The sequence below is a fragment of the Labrus mixtus genome, chromosome 10 (assembly GCF_963584025.1).
Source record: "Labrus mixtus chromosome 10, fLabMix1.1, whole genome shotgun sequence".
In the NCBI taxonomy this organism is placed as follows: Eukaryota; Metazoa; Chordata; class Actinopteri; order Labriformes; family Labridae; genus Labrus; species Labrus mixtus.
The window spans coordinates 23992328-24018733 of NC_083621.1; the positions used below are offsets into that span (position 1 = coordinate 23992328).

Sequence of the window (26406 nt, forward strand, 5' to 3'; positions counted from 1 at the left end):
AAGTGCTTGCCAAAGGCAAGAACCTGTATCTACATCCATTTAAAACATTAACCATGAAGGAAGTTGCTCTTACTCATTTGGCAAAGGCACTAGATGCTTTGTGCCCTCCCACAATGAGTGTTGGCAGGGTTTCTAAGGACCAATCCCATGAAAACAATATCTGGACAAGAGGGAAAGATGTGAATTGGAAATCTGATTTTAATTTGTTCTTGTTAAAAAAGGTATGGCAAATGTTTTAGTTTCTTGGGCGTCTTGGATCATTAGTTTTCACTGCTTTCTTTAGCCTTAAACAGAAAAGAAAGCCTCACACGCACAAGCCTAGACCATGGCAACCGAGAGCAGAGTGGCGCAGCGGAAGCGTGCTGGGCCCATAACCCAGAGGTCGATGGATCGAAACCATCCTCTGCTAATTGATATCCATCTTTATTGGTCTGTGCTTTGTCCTTTGGCTCAGTCTGACCTTATGTGCAAGGGTAGCTCGCGCAACCTTCAGATTCCCCATAATTGAGCAAACATCTGCAAGTATCCAGCACATTAGCCTCCCCAATAGGACCAGGCCATATAGAAAGGTAGTGTGTCCGAGTGGTCTATTGCACTGGATTAAGGTAGTGTGGCCGAGTGGTCTAAGGCGCTGGATTAAGGCTCCAGTTTCTCAGGAGGCGTGGGTTCAAATCCCACCACTGCCATTGGACAAGGACTGCCATCTCTTCATGTTGTGGACTATTTACTTGAATAACCTCTAAATGTTGATAAAATGTTGCAAAACACTGAATGGGAAAAAGTGCTTGCCAAAGGCAAGAACCTGTATCTACATCCATTTAAAACATTAACCATGAAGGAAGTTGCTCTTACTCATTTGGCAAAGGCACTAGATGCTTTGTGCCCTCCCACAGTGTTTGACAATGAGTGTTGGCAGGGTTTCTAAGGACCAATCCCATGAAAACAATATCTGGACAAGAGGGAAAGATGTGAATTGGAAATCTGATTTTAATTTGTTCTTGTTAAAAAAGGTATGGCAAATGTTTTAGTTTCTTGGGCGTCTTGGATCATTAGTTTTCACTGCTTTCTTTAGCCTTAAACAGAAAAGAAAGCCTCACACGTACAAGCCTAGTCCATGGCAACCGAGAGCAGAGTGGCGCAGCGGAAGCGTGCTGGGCCCATAACCCAGAGGTCGATGGATCGCAACCATTCTCTGCTAATTGATATCCATCTTTATTGGTCTGTGCTTTGTCCTTTGGCTCAGTCTGACCTTATGTGCAAGGGTAGCTCGCGCAACCTTCAGATTCCCCATAATTGAGCAAACATCTGCAAGTATCCAGCACATTAGCCTCCCCAATAGGACCAGGCCATATAGAAAGGTAGTGTGTCCGAGTGGTCTATTGCACTGGATTAAGGTAGTGTGGCCGAGTGGTCTAAGGCGCTGGATTAAGGCTCCAGTCTCTCAGGAGGCGTTGGTTCAAATCCCACCACTGCCATTTGACAAGGACTGCCATCTCTTCATGTTGTGGACTATTTACTTGAATAACCTCTAAATGTTGATAAAATGTTGCAAAACACTGAATGGGAAAAAAGTGCTTGCCAAAGGCAAGAACCTGTATCTACATCCATTTAAAAGATTAACCATGAAGGAAGTTGCTCTTACTCATTTGGCAAAGGCACTAGATGCTTTGTGCCCTCCCACAATGAGTGTTGGCAGGGTTTCTAAGGACCAATCCCATGAAAACAATATCTGGACAAGAGGGAAAGATGTGAATTGGAAATCTGATTTTAATTTGTTCTTGTTAAAAAAGGTATGGCAAATGTTTTAGTTTCTTGGGCGTCTTGGATCATTAGTTTTCACTGCTTTCTTTAGCCTTAAACAGAAAAGAAAGCCTCACACGTACAAGCCTAGTCCATGGCAACCGAGAGCAGAGTGGCGCAGCGGAAGCGTGCTGGGCCCATAACCCAGAGGTCGATGGATCGCAACCATTCTCTGCTAATTGATATCCATCTTTATTGGTCTGTGCTTTGTCCTTTGGCTCAGTCTGACCTTATGTGCAAGGGTAGCTCGCGCAACCTTCAGATTCCCCATAATTGAGCAAACATCTGCAAGTATCCAGCACATTAGCCTCCCCAATAGGACCAGGCCATATAGAAAGGTAGTGTGTCCGAGTGGTCTATTGCACTGGATTAAGGTAGTGTGGCCGAGTGGTCTAAGGCGCTGGATTAAGGCTCCAGTCTCTCAGGAGGCGTTGGTTCAAATCCCACCACTGCCATTTGACAAGGACTGCCATCTCTTCATGTTGTGGACTATTTACTTGAATAACCTCTAAATGTTGATAAAATGTTGCAAAACACTGAATGGGAAAAAAGTGCTTGCCAAAGGCAAGAACCTGTATCTACATCCATTTAAAACATTAACCATGAAGGAAGTTGCTCTTACTCATTTGGCAAAGGCACTAGATGCTTTGTGCCCTCCCACAATGAGTGTTGGCAGGGTTTCTAAGGACCAATCCCATGAAAACAATATCTGGACAAGAGGGAAAGATGTGAATTGGAAATCTGATTTTAATTTGTTCTTGTTAAAAAAGGTATGGCAAATGTTTTAGTTTCTTGGGCGTCTTGGATCATTAGTTTTCACTGCTTTCTTTAGCCTTAAACAGAAAAGAAAGCCTCACACGTACAAGCCTAGACCATGGCAACCGAGAGCAGAGTGGCGCAGCGGAAGCGTGCTGGGCCCATAACCCAGAGGTCGATGGCTCGAAACCATCCTCTGCTAATTGATATCCATCTTTATTGGTCTGTGCTTTGTCCTTTGGCTCAGTCTGACCTGATGTGCAAGGGTAGCTCGCGCAACCTTCAGATTCCCCATAATTGAGCAAACATCTGCAAGTATCCACCACATTGGCCACCCCAATAGGACCAGTCCACATAGAAAGGTAGTGTGGCCAAGTGGTCTACGGCACTGGATTAAGGTAGTGTGGCTGAGTGTCCTAAGGCACTGGATTAAGTCTCCAGTTTCTCAGGAGGTGTGGGTTCAAATCCCACCACTGCCATTTGACAAGGACTGCCATCTCTTCATGTTGTGGACTATTTACTTGAATAACCTCTAAATGTTGATAAAATGTTGCAAAACACTGAATGGGAAAAAGGTGCTTGCCAAAGGCAAGAACCTGTATCTACATCCATTTAAAACATTAACCATGAAGGAAGTTGCTCTTACTCATTTGGCAAAGGCACTAGATGCTTTGTGCCCTCCCACAATGAGTGTTGGCAGGGTTTCTAAGGACCAATCACATGAAAACAATATCTGGACAAGAGGGAAAGATGTGAATTGGAAATCTGATTTTAATTTGTTCTTGTTAAAAAAGGTATGGCAAATGTTTTAGTTTCTTGGGCGTCTTGGATCATTAGTTTTCACTGCTTTCTTTAGCCTTAAACAGAAAAGAAAGCCTCACACGTACAAGCCTAGTCCATGGCAACCGAGAGCAGAGTGGCGCAGCGGAAGCGTGCTGGGCCCATAACCCAGAGGTTGATGGATCGCAACCATTCTCTGCTAATTGATATCCATCTTTATTGGTCTGTGCTTTGTCCTTTGGCTCAGTCTGACCTTATGTGCAAGGGTAGCTCGCGCAACCTTCAGATTCCCCATAATTGAGCAAACATCTGCAAGTATCCAGCACATTAGCCTCCCCAATAGGACCAGGCCATATAGAAAGGTAGTGTGTCCGAGTGGTCTAATACACTGGATTAAGGTAGTGTGGCCGAGTGGTCTAAGGCGCTGGATTAAGGCTCCAGTCTCTCAGGAGGCGTGGGTTCAAATCCCACCACTGCCATTTGACAAGGACTGCCATCTCTTCATGTTGTGGACTATTTACTTGAATAACCTCTAAATGTTGATAAAATGTTGCAAAACACTGAATGGGAAAAAAGTGCTTGCCAAAGGCAAGAACCTGTATCTACATCCATTTAAAACATTAACCATGAAGGAAGTTGCTCTTACTCATTTGGCAAAGGCACTAGATGCTTTGTGCCCTCCCACAATGAGTGTTGGCAGGGTTTCTAAGGACCAATCCCATGAAAACAATATCTGGACAAGAGGGAAAGATGTGAATTGGAAATCTGATTTTAATTTGTTCTTGTTAAAAAAGGTATGGCAAATGTTTTAGTTTCTTGGGCGTCTTGGATCATTAGTTTTCACTGCTTTCTTTAGCCTTAAACAGAAAAGAAAGCCTCACACGTACAAGCCCAGTCCATGACAACCGAGAGCAGAGTGGCGCAGCGGAAGCGTGCTGGGCCCATAACCCAGAGGTCGATGGATCGAAACCATCCTCTGCTAATTGATATCCATCTTTATTGGTCTGTGCTTTGTCCTTTGGGTCAGTCTGACCTTATGTGCAAGGGTAGCTCGCGCAACCTTCAGATTACCCATAATTGAGCAAACATCTGCAAGTATCCAGCACATTAGCCTCCCCAATAGGACCAGGCCATATAGAAAGGTAGTGTGTCCGAGTGGTCTATTGCACTGGATTAAGGTAGTGTGGCCGAGTGGTCTAAGGCGCTGGATTAAGGCTCCAGTCTCTCAGGAGGCATGGGTTCAAATCCCACCACTGCCATTTGACAAGGACTGCCATCTCTTCATGTTGTGGACTATTTACATGAATAACCTCTAAATGTTGATAAAATGTTGCAAAACACTGAATGGGAAAAAAGTGCTTGCCAAAGGCAAGAACCTGTATCTACATCCATTTAAAACATTAACCATGAAGGAAGTTGCTCTTACTCATTTGGCAAAGGCACTAGATGCTTTGTGCCCTCCCACAATGAGTGTTGGCAGGGTTTCTAAGGACCAATCCCATGAAAACAATATCTGGACAAGAGGGAAAGATGTGAATTGGAAATCTGATTTTAATTTGTTCTTGTTAAAAAAGGTATGGCAAATGTTTTAGTTTCTTGGGCGTCTTGGATCATTAGTTTTCACTGCTTTCTTTAGCCTTAAACAGAAAAGAAAGCCTCACACGTACAAGCCTAGTCCATGGCAACCGAGAGCAGAGTGGCGCAGCGGAAGCGTGCTGGGCCCATAACCCAGAGGTCGATGGATCGCAACCATTCTCTGCTAATTGATATCCATCTTTATTGGTCTGTGCTTTGTCCTTTGGCTCAGTCTGACCTTATGTGCAAGGGTAGCTCGCGCAACCTTCAGATTCCCCATAATTGAGCAAACATCTGCAAGTATCCAGCACATTGGCCTCCCCAATAGGACCAGGCCATATAGAAAGGTAGTGTGGCCGAGTGGTCTATTGCACTGGATTAAGGTAGTGTGGCCGAGTGGTCTAAGGTGCTGGATTAAGGCTCCAGTCTCTCAGGAGGCGTGGGTTCAAATCCCACCACTGCCATTTGACAAGGACTGCCATCTCTTCATGTTGTGGACTATTTACTTGAATAACCTCTAAATGTTGATAAAATGTTGCAAAACACTGAATGGGAAAAAGTGCTTGCCAAAGGCAAGAACCTGTATCTACATCCATTTAAAACATTAACCATGAAGGAAGTTGCTCTTACTCATTTGGCAAAGGCACTAGATGCTTTGTGCCCTCCCACAATGAGTGTTGGCAGGGTTTCTAAGGACCAATCCCATGAAAACAATATCTGGACAAGAGGGAAAGATGTGAATTGGAAATCTGATTTTAATTTGTTCTTGTTAAAAAAGGTATGGCAAATGTTTTAGTTTCTTGGGCGTCTTGGATCATTAGTTTTCACTGCTTTCTTTAGCCTTAAACAGAAAAGAAAGCCTCACACGTACAAGCCCAGTCCATGACAACCAAGAGCAGAGTGGCGCAGCGGAAGCGTGCTGGGCCCATAACCCAGAGGTCGATGGATCGAAACCATCCTCTGCTAATTGATATCCATCTTTATTGGTCTGTGCTTTGTCCTTTGGCTCAGTCTGACCTTATGTGCAAGGGTAGCTCGCGCAACCTTCAGATTCCCCATAATTGAGCAAACATCTTCAAGTATCCACCACATTGGCCACCCCAATAGGACCAGTCCACATAGAAAGGAAGTGTGGCCAAGTGGTCTACGGCACTGGATTAAGGTAGTGTGGCTGAGTGTCCTAAGGCGCTGGATTAAGTCTCCAGTTTCTCAGGAGGTGTGGGTTCAAATCCCACCATTGCCATTTGACAAGGACTGCCATCTCTTCATGTTGTGGACTATTTACTTGAATAACCTCTAAACGTTGATAAAATGTTGCAAAACACTGAATGGGAAAAAAGTGCTTGCCAAAGGCAAGAACCTGTATCTACATCCATTTAAAACATTAACCATGAAGGAAGTTGCTCTTACTCATTTGGCAAAGGCACTAGATGCTTTGTGCCCTCCCACAATGAGTGTTGGCAGGGTTTCTAAGGACCAATCCCATGAAAACAATATCTGGACAAGAGGGAAAGATGTGAATTGGAAATCTGATTTTAATTTGTTCTTGTTAAAAAAGGTATGGCAAATGTTTTAGTTTCTTGGGCGTCTTGGATCATTAGTTTTCACTGCTTTCTTTAGCCTTAAACAGAAAAGAAAGCCTCACACGTACAAGCCCAGTCCATGACAACTGAGAGCAGAGTGGCGCAGCGGAAGCGTGCTGGGCCCATAACCCAGAGGTCGATGGATCGAAACCATCCTCTGCTAATTGATATCCATCTTTATTGGTCTGTGCTTTGTCCTTTGGGTCAGTCTGACCTTATGTGCAAGGGTAGGTCGCGCAACCTTCAGATTCCCCATAATTGAGCAAACATCTGCAAGTATCCAGCACATTAGCCTCCCCAATAGGACCAGGCCATATAGAAAGGTAGTGTGTCCGAGTGGTCTATTGCACTGGATTAAGGTAGTGTGGCCGAGTGGTCTAAGGCGCTGGATTAAGGCTCCAGTCTCTCAGGAGGTGTGGGTTCAAATCCCACCACTGCCATTTGACAAGGACTGCCATCTCTTCATGTTGTGGACTATTTACTTGAATAACCTCTAAATGTTGATAAAATGTTGCAAAACACTGAATGGGAAAAAAGTGCTTGCCAAAGGCAAGAACCTGTATCTACATCCATTTAAAACATTAACCATGAAGGAAGTTGCTCTTACTCATTTGGCAAAGGCACTAGATGCTTTGTGCCCTCCCACAATGAGTGTTGGCAGGGTTTCTAAGGACCAATCCCATGAAAACAATATCTGGACAAGAGGGAAAGATGTGAATTGGAAATCTGATTTTAATTTGTTCTTGTTAAAAAAGGTATGGCAAATGTTTTAGTTTCTTGGGCGTCTTGGATCATTAGTTTTCACTGCTTTCTTTAGCCTTAAACAGAAAAGAAAGCCTCACACGCACAAGCCTAGACCATGGCAACCGAGAGCAGAGTGGCGCAGCGGAAGCGTGCTGGGCCCATAACCCAGAGGTCGATGGATCGAAACCATCCTCTGCTAATTGATATCCATCTTTATTGGTCTGTGCTTTGTCCTTTGGCTCAGTCTGACCTTATGTGCAAGGGTAGCTCGCGCAACCTTCAGATTCCCCATAATTGAGCAAACATCTGCAAGTATCCACCACATTGGCCACCCCAATAGGACCAGTCCACATAGAAAGGTAGTGTGGCCAAGTGGTCTACGGCACTGGATTAAGGTAGTGTGGCTGAGTGTTCTAAGGCGCTGGATTAAGGCTCCAGTCTCTCAGGAGGCGTGGGTTCAAATCCCACCACTGCCATTTGACAAGGACTGCCATCTCTTCATGTTGTGGACTATTTACTTGAATAACCTCTAAATGTTGATAAAATGTTGCAAAACACTGAATGGGAAAAAGTGCTTGCCAAAGGCAAGAACCTGTATCTACATCCATTTAAAACATAAACCATGAAGGAAGTTGCTCTTACTCATTTGGCAAAGGCACTAGATGCTTTGTGCCCTCCCACAATGAGTGTTGGCAGGGTTTCTAAGGACCAATCCCATGAAAACAATATCTGGACAAGAGGGAAAGATGTGAATTGGAAATCTGATTTTAATTTGTTCTTGTTAAAAAAGGTATGGCAAATGTTTTAGTTTCTTGGGCGTCTTGGATCATTAGTTTTCACTGCTTTCTTTAGCCTTAAACAGAAAAGAAAGCCTCACACGTACAAGCCCAGTCCATGACAACTGAGAGCAGAGTGGCGCAGCGGAAGCGTGCTGGGCCCATAACCCAGAGGTCGATGGATCGAAACCATCCTCTGCTAATTGATATCCATCTTTATTGGTCTGTGCTTTGTCCTTTGGGTCAGTCTGACCTTATGTGCAAGGGTAGGTCGCGCAACCTTCAGATTCCCCATAATTGAGCAAACATCTGCAAGTATCCAGCACATTAGCCTCCCCAATAGGACCAGGCCATATAGAAAGGTAGTGTGTCCGAGTGGTCTATTGCACTGGATTAAGGTAGTGTGGCCGAGTGGTCTAAGGCGCTGGATTAAGGCTCCAGTCTCTCAGGAGGTGTGGGTTCAAATCCCACCACTGCCATTTGACAAGGACTGCCATCTCTTCATGTTGTGGACTATTTACTTGAATAACCTCTAAATGTTGATAAAATGTTGCAAAACACTGAATGGGAAAAAAGTGCTTGCCAAAGGCAAGAACCTGTATCTACATCCATTTAAAACATTAACCATGAAGGAAGTTGCTCTTACTCATTTGGCAAAGGCACTAGATGCTTTGTGCCCTCCCACAATGAGTGTTGGCAGGGTTTCTAAGGACCAATCCCATGAAAACAATATCTGGACAAGAGGGAAAGATGTGAATTGGAAATCTGATTTTAATTTGTTCTTGTTAAAAAAGGTATGGCAAATGTTTTAGTTTCTTGGGCGTCTTGGATCATTAGTTTTCACTGCTTTCTTTAGCCTTAAACAGAAAAGAAAGCCTCACACGCACAAGCCTAGACCATGGCAACCGAGAGCAGAGTGGCGCAGCGGAAGCGTGCTGGGCCCATAACCCAGAGGTCAATGGATCGAAACCATCCTCTGCTAATTGATATCCATCTTTATTGGTCTGTGCTTTGTCCTTTGGCTCAGTCTGACCTTATGTGCAAGGGTAGCTCGCGCAACCTTCAGATTCCCCATAATTGAGCAAACATCTGCAAGTATCCACCACATTGGCCACCCCAATAGGACCAGTCCACATAGAAAGGTAGTGTGGCCAAGTGGTCTACGGCACTGGATTAAGGTAGTGTGGCTGAGTGTTCTAAGGCGCTGGATTAAGGCTCCAGTCTCTCAGGAGGCGTGGGTTAAAATCCCACCACTGCCATTTGACAAGGACTGCCATCTCTTCATGTTGTGGACTATTTACTTGAATAACCTCTAAATGTTGATAAAATGTTGCAAAACACTGAATGGGAAAAAGTGCTTGCCAAAGGCAAGAACCTGTATCTACATCCATTTAAAACATAAACCATGAAGGAAGTTGCTCTTACTCATTTGGCAAAGGCACTAGATGCTTCCAGCACATTCGCCTCCCCAATAGGACCAGGCCATATAGAAAGTTAGTGTGGCCGAGTGGTCTAAGGCGCTGGATTTAGGCTCCAGTCTCTCAGGAGGCGTGGGTTCAAATCCCACCACTGCCATTTGACAAGGACTGCCATCTCTTCATGTTGTGGACTATTTACTTGAATAACTTCTAAATGTTGATAAAATGTTGCAAAACACTGAATGGGAAAAAGTGCTTGCCAAAGGCAAGAACCTGTATCTACATCCATTTAAAACATTAACCATGAAGGAAGTTGCTCTTACTCATTTGGCAAAGGCACTAGATGCTTTGTGCCCTCCCACAATGAGTGTTGGCAGGGTTTCTAAGGACCAATCCCATGAAAACAATATCTGAACAAGAGGGAAAGATGTGAATTGGAAATCAGATTTTAATTTCTTCTTGTTAAAAAACGTATGGCAAATGTTTTAGTTTCTTGGGCGTCTTGGATCATTAGTTTTCACTGCTTTCTTTAGCCTTAAACAGAAAAGAAAGCCTCACACGTACAAGCCCAGTCCATGACAACTGAGAGCAGAGTTGCGCAGCGGAAGCGTGCTGGGCCCATAACCCAGAGGTCGATGGATCGAAACCATCCTCTGCTAATTGATATCGATCTTTATTGGTCTGTGCTTTGTCCTTTGGGTCAGTCTGACCTTATGTACAAGGGTAGCTCGCGCAACCTTCAGATTCCCCATAATTGAGCAAACATCTGCAAGAATCCAGCACATTGGCCTCCCCAATAGGACCAGGCCACATGGAAAGGTAGTGTGGCCAAGTGGTCTACAGCACTGGATTAAGGTAGTGTGGCCGAGTGGTCTAAGGCGCTGGATTAAGTCTCCAGTTTCTCAGGAGGCGTGGGTTCAAATCCCACCACTGCCATTGGACAAGGACTGCCATCTCTTCATGTTGTGGACTATTTACTTGAATAACCTCTAAATGTTGATAAAATGTTGCAAAACACTGAATGGGAAAAAGTGCTTGCCAAAGGCAAGAACCTGTATCTACATCCATTTAAAACATTAACCATGAAGGAAGTTGCTCTTACTCATTTGGCAAAGGCACTAGATGCTTCCAGCACATTCGCCTCCCCAATAGGACCAGGCCATATAGAAAGGTAGTGTGGCCGAGTGGTCTAAGGCGCTGGATTTAGGCTCCAGTCTCTCAGGAGGCGTGGGTTCAAATCCCACCACTGCCATTTGACAAGGAAAACTGTGTCCTTGCTTATTTGTGTGTGATGGACTATTTACATGAATAACCTCTAAATGTTGATACAAAACACTGAATGGGAAAAAGTGCTTGCCTTTGTGCCCTCCCACAGTGTTTGACAATGAGTGTTGGCAGGGTTTCTAAGGACCAATCCCATGAAAACAATATCTGGACAAGAGGGAAAGATGTGAATTGGAAATCTGATTTTAATTTCTTCTTGTTAAAAAAGGTATGGCAAATGTTTTAGTTTCTTGGGCGTCTTGGATCATTAGTTTTCACTGCTTTCTTTAGCCTTAAACAGAAAAGAAAGCCTCACACGTACAAGCCCAGTCCATGACAACTGAGAGCAGAGTGGCGCAGTGGAAGCGTGCTGAGCCCATAACCCAGAGGTCAATGGATCGAAACCATCCTCTGCTAATTGATATCCATCTTTATTGGTCTGTGCTTTGTCCTTTGGGTCAGTCTGACCTTATGTGCAAGGGTAGCTCGCGCAACCTTCAAATTCCCCATAATTGAGCAAACATCTTCAAGTATCCAGCACATTGGCTTCCCCAATAGGACAATGCCATATAGAAAGGTACTGTGGCCGCAAACATCTGCAAGTATCCAGTACATTGGCCTCCCAAATAGGACCATGCTATATAGAAAGGTAGTGTGGCCGAGTGGTCTAAGGCGCTGGATTTAGGCTCCAGTCTCTCAGGAGGCGTGGGTTCAAATCCCACCACTGCCATTAGACAAGGAAAACTGTGTCCTTGCTTATTTGTGTGTGATGGACTATTTACATGAATAACCTCTAAATGTTGATACAAAACACTGAATGGGAAAAAGTGCTTGCCAAAGGCAAGAACCTGTATCTACATCCATTTAAAACATTAACCATGAAGGAAGTTGCTCTTACTCATTTGGCAAAGGCACTAGATGCTTTGTACCCTCCCACAATGAGTGTTGGCAGGGTTTCTAAGGACCAATCCCATGAAAACAATATCTGGACAAGAGGGAAAGATGTGAATTGGAAATCTGATTTTAATTTGTTCTTGTTAAAAAAGGTATGGCAAATGTTTTAGTTTCTTGGGCGTCTTGGATCATTAGTTTTCACTGCTTACTTTAGCCTTAAACAGAAAAGAAAGCCTCACACGCACAAGCCCAGTGCATGACAACTGAAAGCAGAGTGGCGCAGCGGAAGCGTGCTGGGCCCATAACCCAGAGGTCGATGGATCGAAACCATCCTCTGCTAATTGATATACATCTTTATTGGTCTGTGCTTTGTCCTTTGGGTCAGTCTGACCTTATGTGCAAGGGTAGCTCGCGCAACCTTCAGATTCCCCATAATTGAGCAAACATCTTCAAGTATCCAGCACATTGGCTTCCCCAATAGGACCAGGCCATATAGAAAGGTAGTGTGGCCGCAAACATCTGCAAGAATCCAGCACATTGGCCTCCCCAATAGGACCAGGCCACATGGAAAGGTAGTGTGGCCGAGTGGTCTACAGCACTGGATTAAGGTAGTGTTGCCGAGTGGTCTAAGGCGCTGGATTAAGGCTCCAGTCTCTCAGGAGGCGTGGGTTCAAATCCCACCACTGCCATCTCTTCATGTTGTGGACTATTTACTTGAATAACTTCTAAATGTTGATAAAATGTTGCAAAACACTGAATGGGAAAAAGTGCTTGCCAAAGGCAAGAACCTGTATCTACATCCATTTAAAACATTAACCATGAAGGAAGTTGCTCTTACTCATTTGGCAAAGGCACTAGATGCTTTGTGCCCTCCCACAATGAGTGTTGGCAGGGTTTCTAAGGACCAATATCTGGACAAGAGGGAAAGATGTGAATTGGAAATCTGATTTTAATTTGTTCTTGTTAAAAAAGGTATGGCAAATGTTTTAGTTTCTTGGGCGTCTTGGATCATTAGTTTTCACTGCTTTCTTTAGCCTTAAACAGAAAAGAAAGCCTCACACGTACAAGCCCAGTCCATGACAACTGAGAGCAGAGTGGCGCAGCGGAAGCGTGCTGGGCCCATAACCCAGAGGTCGATGGATCGAAACCATCCTCTGCTAATTGATATCCATCTTTATTGGTCTGTGCTTTGTCCTTTGGGTCAGTCTGACCTTATGTGCAAGGGTAGCTCGCGCAACCTTCAGATTCCCCGTAATTGAGCAAACATCTGCAAGTATCCAGCACATTGGCCTCCCCAATAGGACCAGGCCACATGGAAAGGTAATGTGGCCAAGTGGTCTACGGCACTGGATTAAGGTAGTGTGGCCGAGTGGTCTAAGGCGCTGGATTAAGTCTCCAGTTTCTCAGGAGGCGTGGGTTCAAATCCCACCACTGCCATTGGACAAGGACTGCCATCTCTTCATGTTGTGGACTATTTACTTGAATAACCTCTAAATGTTGATAAAATGTTGCAAAACACTGAATGGGAAAAAGTGCTTGCCAAAGGCAAGAACCTGTATCTACATCCATTTAAAACATTAACCATGAAGGAAGTTGCTCTTACTCATTTGGCAAAGGCACTAGATGCTTTGTGCCCTCCCACAATGAGTGTTGGCAGGGTTTCTAAGGACCAATCCCATGAAAACAATATCTGGACAAGAGGGAAAGATGTGAATTGGAAATCTGATTTTAATTTGTTCTTGTTAAAAAACGTATGGCAAATGTTTTAGTTTCTTGGGCGTCTTGGATCATTAGTTTTCACTGCTTTCTTTAGCCTTAAACAGAAAAGAAAGCCTCACACGCACAAGCCCAGTGCATGACAACTGAAAGCAGAGTGGCGCAGCCGAAGCGTGCTGGGCCCATAACCCAGAGGTCGATGGATCGAAACCATCCTCTGCTAATTGATATCCATCTTTATTGGTCTGTGCTTTGTCCTTTGGGTCAGTCTGACCTTATGCGCAAGGGTAGCTCGCGCAACCTTCAGATTCCCCATAATTGAGCAAACATCTTCAAGTATCCAGCACATTGGCCTCCCCAATAGGACCAGGCCATATAGAAAGGTAGTGTGGCCGCAAACATCTGCAAGTATCCAGCACATTCGCCTCCCCAATAGGACCAGGCCATATAGAAAGGTAGTGTGGCCGAGTGGTCTACAGCACTGGATTAAGGTAGTGTGGCCGAGTGGTCTAAGGCGCTGGATTAAGGCTCCAGTCTCTCAGGAGGCGTGGGTTCAAATCCCACCACTGCCATTTGACAAGGACTGCCATCTCTTCATGTTGTGGACTATTTACTTGAATAACTTCCAAATGTTGATAAAATGTTGCAAAACACTGAATGGGAAAAAGTGCTTGCCAAAGGCAAGAACCTGTATCTACATCCATTTAAAACATTAACCATGAAGGAAGTTGCTCTTACTCATTTGGCAAAGGCACTAGATGCTTTGTGCCCTCCCACAGTGTTTGACAATGAGTGTTGGCAGGGTTTCTAAGGACCAATCCCATGAAAACAATATCTGGACAAGAGGGAAAGATGTGAATTAGAAATCTGATTTTAATTTGTTCTTGTTAAAAAAGGTATGGCAAATGTTTTAGTTTCTTGGGCGTCTTGGATCATTAGTTTTCACTGCTTTCTTTAGCCTTAAACAGAAAAGAAAGCCTCACACGCACAAGCCTAGACCATGGCAACCGAGAGCAGAGTGGCGCAGCAGAAGCGTGCTGGGCCCATAACCCAGAGGTCGATGGATGGAAACCATTCTCTGCTAATTGATATCCATCTTTATTGGTCTGTGCTTTGTCCTTTGGGTCAGTCTGACCTTATGTGCAAGGGTAGCTCGCGCAACCTTCAGATTCCCCATAATTGAGCAAACATCTTCAAGTATCCAGCACATTGGCTTCCCCAATAGGACCATGCCATATAGAAAGGTACTGTGGCCGCAAACATCTGCAAGTATCCAGTACATTGGCCTCCCAAATAGGACCATGCTATATAGAAAGGTAGTGTGGCCGAGTGGTCTAAGGCGCTGGATTTAGGCTCCAGTCTCTCAGGAGGCGTGGGTTCAAATCCCACCACTGCCATTGGACAAGGACTGCCATCTCTTCATGTTGTGGACTATTTACTTGAATAACCTCTAAATGTTGATAAAATGTTGCAAAACACTGAATGGGAAAAAGTGCTTGCCAAAGGCAAGAACCTGTATCTACATCCATTTAAAACATTAACCATGAAGGAAGTTGCTCTTACTCATTTGGCAAAGGCACTAGATGCTTTGTGCCCTCCCACAATGAGTGTTGGCAGGGTTTCTAAGGACCAATCCCATGAAAACAATATCTGGACAAGAGGGAAAGATGTGAATTGGAAATCTGATTTTAATTTGTTCTTGTTAAAAAACGTATGGCAAATGTTTTAGTTTCTTGGGCGTCTTGGATCATTAGTTTTCACTGCTTTCTTTAGCCTTAAACAGAAAAGAAAGCCTCACACGCACAAGCCCAGTGCATGACAACTGAAAGCAGAGTGGCGCAGCCGAAGCGTGCTGGGCCCATAACCCAGAGGTCGATGGATCGAAACCATCCTCTGCTAATTGATATCCATCTTTATTGGTCTGTGCTTTGTCCTTTGGGTCAGTCTGACCTTATGCGCAAGGGTAGCTCGCGCAACCTTCAGATTCCCCATAATTGAGCAAACATCTTCAAGTATCCAGCACATTGGCCTCCCCAATAGGACCAGGCCATATAGAAAGGTAGTGTGGCCGCAAACATCTGCAAGTATCCAGCACATTCGCCTCCCCAATAGGACCAGGCCATATAGAAAGGTAGTGTGGCCGAGTGGTCTACAGCACTGGATTAAGGTAGTGTGGCCGAGTGGTCTAAGGCGCTGGATTAAGGCTCCAGTCTCTCAGGAGGCGTGGGTTCAAATCCCACCACTGCCATTTGACAAGGACTGCCATCTCTTCATGTTGTGGACTATTTACTTGAATAACTTCCAAATGTTGATAAAATGTTGCAAAACACTGAATGGGAAAAAGTGCTTGCCAAAGGCAAGAACCTGTATCTACATCCATTTAAAACATTAACCATGAAGGAAGTTGCTCTTACTCATTTGGCAAAGGCACTAGATGCTTTGTGCCCTCCCACAGTGTTTGACAATGAGTGTTGGCAGGGTTTCTAAGGACCAATCCCATGAAAACAATATCTGGACAAGAGGGAAAGATGTGAATTAGAAATCTGATTTTAATTTGTTCTTGTTAAAAAAGGTATGGCAAATGTTTTAGTTTCTTGGGCGTCTTGGATCATTAGTTTTCACTGCTTTCTTTAGCCTTAAACAGAAAAGAAAGCCTCACACGCACAAGCCTAGACCATGGCAACCGAGAGCAGAGTGGCGCAGCAGAAGCGTGCTGGGCCCATAACCCAGAGGTCGATGGATGGAAACCATTCTCTGCTAATTGATATCCATCTTTATTGGTCTGTGCTTTGTCCTTTGGGTCAGTCTGACCTTATGTGCAAGGGTAGCTCGCGCAACCTTCAGATTCCCCATAATTGAGCAAACATCTTCAAGTATCCAGCACATTGGCTTCCCCAATAGGACCATGCCATATAGAAAGGTACTGTGGCCGCAAACATCTGCAAGTATCCAGTACATTGGCCTCCCAAATAGGACCACGCTATATAGAAAGGTAGTGTGGCCGAGTGGTCTAAGGCGCTGGATTTAGGCTCCAGTCTCTCATGAGGCGTGGGTTCAAATCCCACCACTGCCATTTGACAAGGAAAACTGTGTCCTTGCTTATTTGTGTGTGATGGACTATTTACATGAATAACCTCTAAATGTTGATACCAAACACTGAATGGGAAAAAGTGCTTGCCAAAGGCAAGAACCTGTATCTACATCCATTTAAAACATTAACCATGAAGGAAGTTGCTCTTACTCATTTGGCAAAGGCACTAGATGCTTTGTGCCCTCCCACAATGAGTGTTGGCAGGGTTTCTAAGGACCAATATCTGGACAAGAGGGAAAGATGTGAATTGGAAATCTGATTTTAATTTGTTCTTGTTAAAAAAGGTATGGCAAATGTTTTAGTTTCTTGGGCGTCTTGGATCATTAGTTTTCATTGCTTTCTTTAGCCTTAAACAGAAAAGAAAGCCTCACACGTACAAGCCCAGTCCATGACAACTGAGAGCAGAGTGGCGCAGCGGAAGCGTGCTGGGCCCATAACCCAGAGGTCGATGGATCGAAACCATCCTCTGCTAATTGATATCCATCTTTATTGGTCTGTGCTTTGTCCTTTGGGTCAGTCTGACCTTATGTGCAAGGGTAGCTCGCGCAACCTTCAGATTCTCCGTAATTGAGCAAACATCTGCAAGTATCCAGCACATTGGCCTCCCCAATAGGACCAGGCCACATGGAAAGGTAATGTGGCCAAGTGGTCTACGGCACTGGATTAAGGTAGTGTGGCCGAGTGGTCTAAGGCGCTGGATTAAGTCTCCAGTTTCTCAGGAGGCGTGGGTTCAAATCCCACCACTGCCATTGGACAAGGACTGCCATCTCTTCATGTTGTGGACTATTTACTTGAATAACCTCTAAATGTTGATAAAATGTTACAAAACACTGAATGGGAAAAAGTGCTTGCCAAAGGCAAGAACCTGTATCTACATCCATTTAAAACATTAACCATGAAGGAAGTTGCTCTTACTCATTTGGCAAAGGCACTAGATGCTTTGTGCCCTCCCACAATGAGTGTTGGCAGGGTTTCTAAGGACCAATCCCATGAAAACAATATCTGGACAAGAGGGAAAGATGTGAATTGGAAATCTGATTTTAATTTGTTCTTGTTAAAAAAGGTATGGCAAATGTTTTAGTTTCTTGGGCGTCTTGGATCATTAGTTTTCACTGCTTTCTTTAGCCTTAAACAGAAAAGAAAGCCTCACACGTACAAGCCCAGTCCATGACAACTGAGAGCAGAGTGGCGCAGCGGAAGCGTGCTGGGCCCATAACCCAGAGGTCGATGGATGGAAACCATCCTCTGCTAATTGATATCCATCTTTATTGGTCTGTGCTTTGTCCTTTGGGTCAGTCTGACCTTATGTGCAAGGGTAGGTCGCGCAACCTTCAGATTCCCCATAATTGAGCAAACATCTTCAAGTATCCAGCACATTGGCCTCCCCAATAGGACCAGGCCATATAGAAAGGTAGTGTGGCCGCAAACATCTGCAAGTGTCCAGCACATTCGCCTCCCCAATAGGACCAGGCCATATAGAAAGGTAGTGTGGCCGAGTGGTCGACAGCGCTGGATTAAGGTAGTGTGGCTGAGTGGTCTAAGGCGCTGGATTAAGGCTCCAGTCTCTCAGGAGGCGTGGGTTCAAATCCCACCACTGCCATTTGACAAGGACTGCCATCTCTTCATGTTGTGGACTATTTACTTGAATAACCTCTAAATGTTGCAAAACACTGAATGGGAAAAAGTGCTTGCCAAAGGCAAGAACCTGTATCTACATCCATTTAAAACATTAACCATGAAGGAAGTTGCTCTTACTCATTTGGCAAAGGCACTAGATGCTTTGTGCCCTCCCACAGTGTTTGACAATGAGTGTTGGCAGGGTTTCTAAGGACCAATCCCATGAAAACAATATCTGGACAAGAGGGAAAGATGTGAATTGGAAATCTGATTTTAATTTGTTCTTGTTAAAAAAGGTATGGCAAATGTTTTAGTTTCTTGGGCGTCTTGGATCATTAGTTTTCACTGCTTTCTTTAGCCTTAAACAGAAAAGAAAGCCTCACACGTACAAGCCCAGTCCATGACAACTGAAAGCAGAGTGGCGCAGTGGAAGTGTCCTGGGCCCATAACCCAGAGGTCGATGGATTGAAACCATCCTCTGCTAATTCATATCCGTCTTTATTGGTCTGTGGTTTGTCCTTTGGCTCAGTCTGACCTTATGTGGAAGGGTAGCTCGCGCAACCTTCAGATTCCCCATAATTGAGCAAACATCTGCAAGTATCCAGCACATTCGCCTCCCCAATAGGACCAGGCCATATAGAAAGGTAGTGTGGCCGAGTGGTCTAAGGCGCTGGATTAAGGCTCCAGTCTCTCAGGAGGCGTGGGTTCAAATCCCACCACTGCCATTTGACAAGGACTGCCATCTCTTCATGTTGTGGACTATTTACTTGAATGACCTCTAAATGTTGATAAAATGTTGCAAAACACTGAATGGGAAAAAGTGCTTGCCAAAGGCAAGAACCTGTATCTACATCCATTTAAAACATTAACCATGAAGGAAGTTGCTCTTACTCATTTGGCAAAGGCACTAGATGCTTTGTGCCCTCCCACAGTGTTTGACAATGAGTGTTGGCAGGGTTTCTAAGGACCAATCCCATGAAAACAATATCTGGACAAGAGGGAAAGATGTGAATTGGAAATCTGATTTTAATTTGTTCTTGTTAAAAAAGGTATGGCAAATGTTTTAGTTTCTTGGGCGTCTTGGATCATTAGTTTTCACTGCTTTCTTTAGCCTTAAACAGAAAAGAAAGCCTCACACGTACAAGCCCAGTCCATGACAACTGAGAGCAGAGTGGTGCAGCGGAAGAGTGCTGGGCCCGTAACCCAGAGGTCGATGGATCGAAACCATCCTCTGCTAATTGATATCCATCTTTATTGGTCTGTGCTTTGTCCTTTGGGTCAGTCTGACCTTATGTGCAAGGGTAGCTCGCGCAACCTTCAGATTCCCCGTAATTGAGCAAACATCTGCAAGTATCCAGCACATTGGCCTCCCCAATAGGACCAGGCCACATGGAAAGTTAATGTGGCCAAGTGGTCTACGGCACTGGATTAAGGTAGTGTGGCCGAGTGGTCTAAGGCGCTGGATTAAGCCTCCAGTTTCTCAGGAGGCGTGGGTTCAAATCCCACCACTGCCATTGGACAAGGACTGCCATCTCTTCATGTTGTGGACTATTTACTTGAATAACCTCTAAATGTTGATAAAATGTTGCAAAACACTGAATGGGAAAAAGTGCTTGCCAAAGGCAAGAACCTGTATCTACATCCATTTAAAACATTAACCATGAAGGAAGTTGCTCTTACTCATTTGGCAAAGGCACTAGATGCTTTGTGCCCTCCCACAATGAGTGTTGGCAGGGTTTCTAAGGACCAATCCCATGAAAACAATATCTGGACAAGAGGGAAAGATGTGAATTGGAAATCTGATTTTAATTTGTTCTTGTTAAAAAAGGTATGGCAAATGTTTTAGTTTCTTGGGCGTCTTGGATCATTAGTTTTCACTGCTTTCTTTAGCCTTAAACAGAAAAGAAAGCCTCACACGCACAAGCCCAGTGCATGACAACTGAAAGCAGAGTGGCGCAGCGGAAGCGTGCTGAGCCCATAACCCAGAGGTCGATGGATCGAAACCATCCTCTGCTAATTGATATCCATCTTTATTGGTCTGTGCTTTGTCCTTTGGGTCAGTCTGACCTTATGTGCAAGGGTAGCTCGCGCAACCTTCAGATTCCCCATAATTGAGCAAACATCTTCAAGTATCCAGCACATTGGCCTCCCCAATAGGACCAGGCCATATAGAAAGGTAGTGTGGCCGCAAACATCTGCAAGTATCCAGCACATTCGCCTCCCCAATAGGACCAGGCCATATAGAAAGGTAGTGTGGCCGAGTGGTCTACAGCACTGAATTAAGGTAGTGTGGCCGAGTGGTCTAAGGCGCTGGATTAAGGCTCCAGTCTCTCAGGAGGCGTGGGTTCAAATCCCACCACTGCCATTTGACAAGGACTGCCATCTCTTCATGTTGTGGACTATTTACTTGAATAACTTCTAAATGTTGATAAAATGTTGCAAAACACTGAATGGGAAAAAGTGCTTGCCAAAGGCAAGAACCTGTATCTACATCCATTTAAAACATTAACCATGAAGGAAGTTGCTCTTACTCATTTGGCAAAGGCACTAGATGCTTTGTGCCCTCCCACAGTGTTTGACAATGAGTGTTGGCAGGGTTTCTAAGGACCAATCCCATGAAAACAATATCTGGACAAGAGGGAAAGATGTGAATTAGAAATCTGATTTTAATTTGTTCTTGTTAAAAAAGGTATGGCAAATGTTTTAGTTTCTTGGGCGTCTTGGATCATTAGTTTTCACTGCTTTCTTTAGCCTTAAACAGAAAAGAAAGCCTCACACGCACAAGCCTAGACCATGGCAACCGAGAGCAGAGTGGCGCAGCGGAAGCGTGCTGGGCCCATAACCCAGAGGTCGATGGATGGAAACCATTCTCTGCTAATTGATATCCATCTTTATTGGTCTGTGCTTTGTCCTTTGGGTCAGTCTGACCTTATGTGCAAGGGTAGCTCGCGCAACCTTCAGATTCCCCATAATTGAGCAAACATCTGCAAGTATCCAGCACATTGGCCTCCCCAATAGGACCAGGCCACATAGAAAGGTAGTGTGGCCAAGTGGTCTACGGCACTGGATTAAGGTAGTGTGGCTGAGTGTCCTAAGGCGCTGGATTAAGTTTCTCAGGAGGTGTGGGTTCAAATCCCACCACTGCCATTTGACAAGGACTGCCATCTCTTCATGTTGTGGACTATTTACTTGAATAACCTCTAAATGTTGATAAAATGTTGCAAAACACTGAATGGGAAAAAGTGCTTGCCAAAGGCAAGAACCTGTATCTACATCCATTTAAAACATTAACCATGAAGGAAGTTGCTCTTACTCATTTGGCAAAGGCACTAGATGCTTTGTGCCCTCCCACAGTGTTTGACAATGAGTGTTGGCAGGGTTTCTAAGGACCAATCCCATGAAAACAATATCTGGACAAGAGGGAAAGATGTGAATTGGAAATCTGATTTTAATTTGTTCTTGTTAAAAAAGGTATGGCAAATGTTTTAGTTTCTTGGGCGTCTTGGATCATTAGTTTTCACTGCTTTCTTTAGCCTTAAACAGAAAAGAAAGCCTCACACGTACAAGCCCAGTCCATGACAACTGAGAGCAGAGTGGCGCAGCGGAAGCGTGCTGGGCCCATAACCCAGAGTTCGATGGATCGAAACCATCCTCTGCTAATTGATATCCATCTTTATTGGTCTGTGCTTTGTCCTTTGGGTTCAGTCTGACCTTATGTGCAAGGGTAGCTCACGCAACCTTCAGATTCCCCATAATTGAGCAAACATCTGCAAGAATCCAGCACATTGGCCTCCCCAATAGGACCAGGCCACATGGAAAGGTAGTGTGGCCGAGTGGTCTACAGCACTGGATTAAGGTAGTGTGGCCGAGTGGTCTAAGGCGCTGGATTAAGGCTCCAGTCTCTCAGGAGGCGTGGGTTCAAATCCCACCACTGCCATTTGACAAGGACTGCCATCTCTTCATGTTGTGGACTATTTACTTGAATAACTTCTAAATGTTGATAAAATGTTGCAAAACACTGAATGGGAAAAAGTGCTTGCCAAAGGCAAGAACCTGTATCTACATCCATTTAAAACATTAACCATGAAGGAAGTTGCTCTTACTCATTTGGCAAAGGCACTAGATGCTTTGTGCCCTCCCACAATGAGTGTTGGCAGGGTTTCTAAGGACCAATCCCATGAAAACAATATCTGGACAAGAGGGAAAGATGTGAATTGGAAATCTGATTTTAATTTGTTCTTGTTAAAAAAGGTATGGCAAATGTTTTAGTTTCTTGGGCGTCTTGGATCATTAGTTTTCACTGCTTTCTTTAGCCTTAAACAGAAAAGAAAGCCTCACACGCACAAGCCCAGTGCATGACAACTGAAAGCAGAGTGGCGCAGCGGAAGCGTGCTGAGCCCATAACCCAGAGGTCGATGGATCGAAACCATCCTCTGCTAATTGATATCCATCTTTATTGGTCTGTGCTTTGTCCTTTGGGTCAGTCTGACCTTATGTGCAAGGGTAGCTCGCGCAACCTTCAGATTCCCCATAATTGAGCAAACATCTTCAAGTATCCAGCACATTGGCCTCCCCAATAGGACCAGGCCATATAGAAAGGTAGTGTGGCCGCAAACATCTGCAAGTATCCAGCACATTCGCCTCCCCAATAGGACCAGGCCATATAGAAAGGTAGTGTGGCCGAGTGGTCTACAGCACTGAATTAAGGTAGTGTGGCCGAGTGGTCTAAGGCGCTGGATTAAGGCTCCAGTCTCTCAGGAGGCGTGGGTTCAAATCCCACCACTGCCATTTGACAAGGACTGCCATCTCTTCATGTTGTGGACTATTTACTTGAATAACTTCTAAATGTTGATAAAATGTTGCAAAACACTGAATGGGAAAAAGTGCTTGCCAAAGGCAAGAACCTGTATCTACATCCATTTAAAACATTAACCATGAAGGAAGTTGCTCTTACTCATTTGGCAAAGGCACTAGATGCTTTGTGCCCTCCCACAGTGTTTGACAATGAGTGTTGGCAGGGTTTCTAAGGACCAATCCCATGAAAACAATATCTGGACAAGAGGGAAAGATGTGAATTAGAAATCTGATTTTAATTTGTTCTTGTTAAAAAAGGTATGGCAAATGTTTTAGTTTCTTGGGCGTCTTGGATCATTAGTTTTCACTGCTTTCTTTAGCCTTAAACAGAAAAGAAAGCCTCACACGCACAAGCCTAGACCATGGCAACCGAGAGCAGAGTGGCGCAGCGGAAGCGTGCTGGGCCCATAACCCAGAGGTCGATGGATGGAAACCATTCTCTGCTAATTGATATCCATCTTTATTGGTCTGTGCTTTGTCCTTTGGGTCAGTCTGACCTTATGTGCAAGGGTAGCTCGCGCAACCTTCAGATTCCCCATAATTGAGCAAACATCTGCAAGTATCCAGCACATTGGCCTCCCCAATAGGACCAGGCCACATAGAAAGGTAGTGTGGCCAAGTGGTCTACGGCACTGGATTAAGGTAGTGTGGCTGAGTGTCCTAAGGCGCTGGATTAAGTTTCTCAGGAGGTGTGGGTTCAAATCCCACCACTGCCATTTGACAAGGACTGCCATCTCTTCATGTTGTGGACTATTTACTTGAATAACCTCTAAATGTTGATAAAATGTTGCAAAACACTGAATGGGAAAAAGTGCTTGCCAAAGGCAAGAACCTGTATCTACATCCATTTAAAACATTAACCATGAAGGAAGTTGCTCTTACTCATTTGGCAAAGGCACTAGATGCTTTGTGCCCTCCCACAGTGTTTGACAATGAGTGTTGGCAGGGTTTCTAAGGACCAATCCCATGAAAACAATATCTGGACAAGAGGGAAAGATGTGAATTGGAAATCTGATTTTAATTTGTTCTTGTTAAAAAAGGTATGGCAAATGTTTTAGTTTCTTGGGCGTCTTGGATCATTAGTTTTCACTGCTTTCTTTAGCCTTAAACAGAAAAGAAAGCCTCACACGTACAAGCCCAGTCCATGACAACTGAGAGCAGAGTGGCGCAGCGGAAGCGTGCTGGGCCCATAACCCAGAGTTCGATGGATCGAAACCATCCTCTGCTAATTGATATCCATCTTTATTGGTCTGTGCTTTGTCCTTTGGGTTCAGTCTGACCTTATGTGCAAGGGTAGCTCACGCAACCTTCAGATTCCCCATAATTGAGCAAACATCTGCAAGAATCCAGCACATTGGCCTCCCCAATAGGACCAGGCCACATGGAAAGGTAGTGTGGCCGAGTGGTCTACAGCACTGGATTAAGGTAGTGTGGCCGAGTGGTCTAAAGCGCTGGATTAAGGCTCCAGTCTCTCAGGAGGCGTGGGTTCAAATCCCACCACTGCCATTTGACAAGGACTGCCATCTCTTCATGTTGTGGACTATTTACTTGAATAACTTCTAAATGTTGATAAAATGTTGCAAAACACTGAATGGGAAAAAGTGCTTGCCAAAGGCAAGAACCTGTATCTACATCCATTTAAAACATTAACCATGAAGGAAGTTGCTCTTACTCATTTGGCAAAGGCACTAGATGCTTTGTGCCCTCCCACAATGAGTGTTGGCAGGGTTTCTAAGGACCAATCCCATGAAAACAATATCTGAACAAGAGGGAAAGATGTGAATTGGAAATCAGATTTTAATTTCTTCTTGTTAAAAAACGTATGGCAAATGTTTTAGTTTCTTGGGCGTCTTGGATCATTAGTTTTCACTGCTTTCTTTAGCCTTAAACAGAAAAGAAAGCCTCACACGTACACGCCCAGTCCATGACAACTGAGAGCAGAGTTGCGCAGCGGAAGCGTGCTGGGCCCATAACCCAGAGGTCGATGGATCGAAACCATCCTCTGCTAATTGATATCGATCTTTATTGGTCTGTGCTTTGTCCTTTGGGTCAGTCTGACCTTATGTGCAAGGGTAGCTCGCGCAACCTTCAGATTCCCCGTATTTGAGCAAACATCTGCAAGTATCCAGCACATTGGCCTCCCCAATAGGACCAGGCCACATGGAAAGGTAATGTGGCCAAGTGGTCTACGGCACTGGATTAAGGTAGTGTGGCCGAGTGGTCTAAGGCGCTGGATTAAGTCTCCAGTTTCTCAGGAGGCGTGGGTTCAAATCCCACCACTGCCATTGGACAAGGACTGCCATCTCTTCATGTTGTGGACTATTTACTTGAATAACCTCTAAATGTTGATAAAATGTTGGAAAACACTGAATGGGAAAAAGTGCTTGCCAAAGGCAAGAACCTGTATCTACATCCATTTAAAACATTAACCATGAAGGAAGTTGCTCTTACTCATTTGGCAAAGGCACTAGATGCTTTGTGCCCTCCCACAATGAGTGTTGGCAGGGTTTCTAAGGACCAATCCCATGAAAACAATATCTGGACAAGAGGGAAAGATGTGAATTGGAAATCTGATTTTAATTTGTTCTTGTTAAAAAAGGTATGGCAAATGTTTTAGTTTCTTGGGCGTCTTGGATCATTAGTTTTCACTGCTTTCTTTAGCCTTAAACAGAAAAGAAAGCCTCACACGCACAAGCCCAGTGCATGACAACTGAAAGCAGAGTGGCGCAGCGGAAGCGTGCTGGGCCCATAACCCAGAGGTCGATGGATCGAAACCATCCTCTGCTAATTGATATCCATCTTTATTGGTCTGTGCTTTGTCCTTTGGGTCAGTCTGACCTTATGTGCAAGGGTAGCTCGCGCAACCTTCAGATTCCCCATAATTGAGCAAACATCTTCAAGTATCCAGCACATTGGCCTCCCCAATAGGACCAGGCCATATAGAAAGGTAGTGTGGCCGCAAACATCTGCAAGTATCCAGCACATTCGCCTCCCCAATAGGACCAGGCCATATAGAAAGGTAGTGTGGCCGAGTGGTCTACAGCACTGGATTAAGGTAGTGTGGCCGAGTGGTCTAAGGCGCTGGATTAAGGCTCCAGTCTCTCAGGAGGCGTGGGTTCAAATCCCACCACTGCCATTTGACAAGGACTGCCATCTCTTCATGTTGTGGACTATTTACTTGAATAACTTCTAAATGTTGATAAAATGTTGCAAAACACTGAATGGGAAAAAGTGCTTGCCAAAGGCAAGAACCTGTATCTACATCCATTTAAAACATTAACCATGAAGGAAGTTGCTCTTACTCATTTGGCAAAGGCACTAGATGCTTTGTGCCCTCCCACAGTGTTTGACAATGAGTGTTGGCAGGGTTTCTAAGGACCAATCCCATGAAAACAATATCTGGACAAGAGGGAAAGATGTGAATTAGAAATCTGATTTTAATTTGTTCTTGTTAAAAAAGGTATGGCAAATGTTTTAGTTTCTTGGGCGTCTTGGATCATTAGTTTTCACTGCTTTCTTTAGCCTTAAACAGAAAAGAA

At 44.5% G+C, this 26406-nt stretch overlaps 41 non-coding genes across 41 annotated transcripts; all 41 read left to right on the plus strand.

Moving 5' to 3' along the window:
* The first annotated feature begins 337 nt into the window (after nt 1–337).
* trnam-cau (transfer RNA methionine (anticodon CAU)) lies at nt 338–409 on the plus strand. The gene has a single exon. It is a non-coding gene; the product is annotated as a tRNA-Met (tRNA).
* A 195-nt stretch (nt 410–604) lies between these two features.
* Nucleotides 605–686, plus strand: trnal-aag (transfer RNA leucine (anticodon AAG)). The gene has a single exon. It is a non-coding gene; the product is annotated as a tRNA-Leu (tRNA).
* A 707-nt stretch (nt 687–1393) lies between these two features.
* On the plus strand, nt 1394–1475 carry trnal-aag (transfer RNA leucine (anticodon AAG)). Its single transcript has one exon. It is a non-coding gene; the product is annotated as a tRNA-Leu (tRNA).
* A 698-nt stretch (nt 1476–2173) lies between these two features.
* Nucleotides 2174–2255, plus strand: trnal-aag (transfer RNA leucine (anticodon AAG)). The gene has a single exon. It is a non-coding gene; the product is annotated as a tRNA-Leu (tRNA).
* A 662-nt stretch (nt 2256–2917) lies between these two features.
* Nucleotides 2918–3035, plus strand: trnal-aag (transfer RNA leucine (anticodon AAG)). The gene is made up of 2 exons: nt 2918–2955; nt 2992–3035. It is a non-coding gene; the product is annotated as a tRNA-Leu (tRNA).
* A 698-nt stretch (nt 3036–3733) lies between these two features.
* trnal-aag (transfer RNA leucine (anticodon AAG)) lies at nt 3734–3815 on the plus strand. The gene has a single exon. It is a non-coding gene; the product is annotated as a tRNA-Leu (tRNA).
* Nucleotides 3816–4246: 431 nt separating this feature from the next.
* trnam-cau (transfer RNA methionine (anticodon CAU)) lies at nt 4247–4318 on the plus strand. The gene has a single exon. It is a non-coding gene; the product is annotated as a tRNA-Met (tRNA).
* Nucleotides 4319–4513: 195 nt separating this feature from the next.
* Nucleotides 4514–4595, plus strand: trnal-aag (transfer RNA leucine (anticodon AAG)). The gene has a single exon. It is a non-coding gene; the product is annotated as a tRNA-Leu (tRNA).
* Nucleotides 4596–5293: 698 nt separating this feature from the next.
* On the plus strand, nt 5294–5375 carry trnal-aag (transfer RNA leucine (anticodon AAG)). The gene has a single exon. It is a non-coding gene; the product is annotated as a tRNA-Leu (tRNA).
* A 430-nt stretch (nt 5376–5805) lies between these two features.
* trnam-cau (transfer RNA methionine (anticodon CAU)) lies at nt 5806–5877 on the plus strand. The gene has a single exon. It is a non-coding gene; the product is annotated as a tRNA-Met (tRNA).
* Nucleotides 5878–6585: 708 nt separating this feature from the next.
* Nucleotides 6586–6657, plus strand: trnam-cau (transfer RNA methionine (anticodon CAU)). The gene has a single exon. It is a non-coding gene; the product is annotated as a tRNA-Met (tRNA).
* A 195-nt stretch (nt 6658–6852) lies between these two features.
* On the plus strand, nt 6853–6934 carry trnal-aag (transfer RNA leucine (anticodon AAG)). The gene has a single exon. It is a non-coding gene; the product is annotated as a tRNA-Leu (tRNA).
* A 431-nt stretch (nt 6935–7365) lies between these two features.
* Nucleotides 7366–7437, plus strand: trnam-cau (transfer RNA methionine (anticodon CAU)). The gene has a single exon. It is a non-coding gene; the product is annotated as a tRNA-Met (tRNA).
* A 195-nt stretch (nt 7438–7632) lies between these two features.
* On the plus strand, nt 7633–7714 carry trnal-aag (transfer RNA leucine (anticodon AAG)). The gene has a single exon. It is a non-coding gene; the product is annotated as a tRNA-Leu (tRNA).
* A 430-nt stretch (nt 7715–8144) lies between these two features.
* On the plus strand, nt 8145–8216 carry trnam-cau (transfer RNA methionine (anticodon CAU)). The gene has a single exon. It is a non-coding gene; the product is annotated as a tRNA-Met (tRNA).
* A 195-nt stretch (nt 8217–8411) lies between these two features.
* On the plus strand, nt 8412–8493 carry trnal-aag (transfer RNA leucine (anticodon AAG)). The gene has a single exon. It is a non-coding gene; the product is annotated as a tRNA-Leu (tRNA).
* Nucleotides 8494–9191: 698 nt separating this feature from the next.
* On the plus strand, nt 9192–9273 carry trnal-aag (transfer RNA leucine (anticodon AAG)). Its single transcript has one exon. It is a non-coding gene; the product is annotated as a tRNA-Leu (tRNA).
* A 234-nt stretch (nt 9274–9507) lies between these two features.
* trnal-uag (transfer RNA leucine (anticodon UAG)) lies at nt 9508–9589 on the plus strand. The gene has a single exon. It is a non-coding gene; the product is annotated as a tRNA-Leu (tRNA).
* A 697-nt stretch (nt 9590–10286) lies between these two features.
* Nucleotides 10287–10368, plus strand: trnal-aag (transfer RNA leucine (anticodon AAG)). Its single transcript has one exon. It is a non-coding gene; the product is annotated as a tRNA-Leu (tRNA).
* A 234-nt stretch (nt 10369–10602) lies between these two features.
* On the plus strand, nt 10603–10684 carry trnal-uag (transfer RNA leucine (anticodon UAG)). The gene has a single exon. It is a non-coding gene; the product is annotated as a tRNA-Leu (tRNA).
* A 659-nt stretch (nt 10685–11343) lies between these two features.
* Nucleotides 11344–11425, plus strand: trnal-uag (transfer RNA leucine (anticodon UAG)). The gene has a single exon. It is a non-coding gene; the product is annotated as a tRNA-Leu (tRNA).
* Nucleotides 11426–11857: 432 nt separating this feature from the next.
* On the plus strand, nt 11858–11929 carry trnam-cau (transfer RNA methionine (anticodon CAU)). Its single transcript has one exon. It is a non-coding gene; the product is annotated as a tRNA-Met (tRNA).
* Nucleotides 11930–12196: 267 nt separating this feature from the next.
* Nucleotides 12197–12278, plus strand: trnal-aag (transfer RNA leucine (anticodon AAG)). Its single transcript has one exon. It is a non-coding gene; the product is annotated as a tRNA-Leu (tRNA).
* A 399-nt stretch (nt 12279–12677) lies between these two features.
* Nucleotides 12678–12749, plus strand: trnam-cau (transfer RNA methionine (anticodon CAU)). The gene has a single exon. It is a non-coding gene; the product is annotated as a tRNA-Met (tRNA).
* A 195-nt stretch (nt 12750–12944) lies between these two features.
* trnal-aag (transfer RNA leucine (anticodon AAG)) lies at nt 12945–13026 on the plus strand. The gene has a single exon. It is a non-coding gene; the product is annotated as a tRNA-Leu (tRNA).
* A 769-nt stretch (nt 13027–13795) lies between these two features.
* Nucleotides 13796–13877, plus strand: trnal-aag (transfer RNA leucine (anticodon AAG)). The gene has a single exon. It is a non-coding gene; the product is annotated as a tRNA-Leu (tRNA).
* A 743-nt stretch (nt 13878–14620) lies between these two features.
* Nucleotides 14621–14702, plus strand: trnal-uag (transfer RNA leucine (anticodon UAG)). The gene has a single exon. It is a non-coding gene; the product is annotated as a tRNA-Leu (tRNA).
* Nucleotides 14703–15471: 769 nt separating this feature from the next.
* Nucleotides 15472–15553, plus strand: trnal-aag (transfer RNA leucine (anticodon AAG)). The gene has a single exon. It is a non-coding gene; the product is annotated as a tRNA-Leu (tRNA).
* Nucleotides 15554–16296: 743 nt separating this feature from the next.
* Nucleotides 16297–16378, plus strand: trnal-uag (transfer RNA leucine (anticodon UAG)). The gene has a single exon. It is a non-coding gene; the product is annotated as a tRNA-Leu (tRNA).
* A 418-nt stretch (nt 16379–16796) lies between these two features.
* Nucleotides 16797–16868, plus strand: trnam-cau (transfer RNA methionine (anticodon CAU)). Its single transcript has one exon. It is a non-coding gene; the product is annotated as a tRNA-Met (tRNA).
* Nucleotides 16869–17063: 195 nt separating this feature from the next.
* Nucleotides 17064–17145, plus strand: trnal-aag (transfer RNA leucine (anticodon AAG)). Its single transcript has one exon. It is a non-coding gene; the product is annotated as a tRNA-Leu (tRNA).
* Nucleotides 17146–17914: 769 nt separating this feature from the next.
* trnal-aag (transfer RNA leucine (anticodon AAG)) lies at nt 17915–17996 on the plus strand. The gene has a single exon. It is a non-coding gene; the product is annotated as a tRNA-Leu (tRNA).
* Nucleotides 17997–18656: 660 nt separating this feature from the next.
* trnal-aag (transfer RNA leucine (anticodon AAG)) lies at nt 18657–18738 on the plus strand. The gene has a single exon. It is a non-coding gene; the product is annotated as a tRNA-Leu (tRNA).
* A 707-nt stretch (nt 18739–19445) lies between these two features.
* Nucleotides 19446–19527, plus strand: trnal-aag (transfer RNA leucine (anticodon AAG)). Its single transcript has one exon. It is a non-coding gene; the product is annotated as a tRNA-Leu (tRNA).
* A 769-nt stretch (nt 19528–20296) lies between these two features.
* Nucleotides 20297–20378, plus strand: trnal-aag (transfer RNA leucine (anticodon AAG)). Its single transcript has one exon. It is a non-coding gene; the product is annotated as a tRNA-Leu (tRNA).
* Nucleotides 20379–21868: 1490 nt separating this feature from the next.
* On the plus strand, nt 21869–21950 carry trnal-aag (transfer RNA leucine (anticodon AAG)). The gene has a single exon. It is a non-coding gene; the product is annotated as a tRNA-Leu (tRNA).
* A 769-nt stretch (nt 21951–22719) lies between these two features.
* Nucleotides 22720–22801, plus strand: trnal-aag (transfer RNA leucine (anticodon AAG)). Its single transcript has one exon. It is a non-coding gene; the product is annotated as a tRNA-Leu (tRNA).
* A 1490-nt stretch (nt 22802–24291) lies between these two features.
* trnal-aag (transfer RNA leucine (anticodon AAG)) lies at nt 24292–24373 on the plus strand. The gene has a single exon. It is a non-coding gene; the product is annotated as a tRNA-Leu (tRNA).
* A 697-nt stretch (nt 24374–25070) lies between these two features.
* On the plus strand, nt 25071–25152 carry trnal-aag (transfer RNA leucine (anticodon AAG)). The gene has a single exon. It is a non-coding gene; the product is annotated as a tRNA-Leu (tRNA).
* Nucleotides 25153–25582: 430 nt separating this feature from the next.
* trnam-cau (transfer RNA methionine (anticodon CAU)) lies at nt 25583–25654 on the plus strand. The gene has a single exon. It is a non-coding gene; the product is annotated as a tRNA-Met (tRNA).
* Nucleotides 25655–25921: 267 nt separating this feature from the next.
* On the plus strand, nt 25922–26003 carry trnal-aag (transfer RNA leucine (anticodon AAG)). The gene has a single exon. It is a non-coding gene; the product is annotated as a tRNA-Leu (tRNA).
* Nucleotides 26004–26406: the final 403 nt, after the last annotated feature.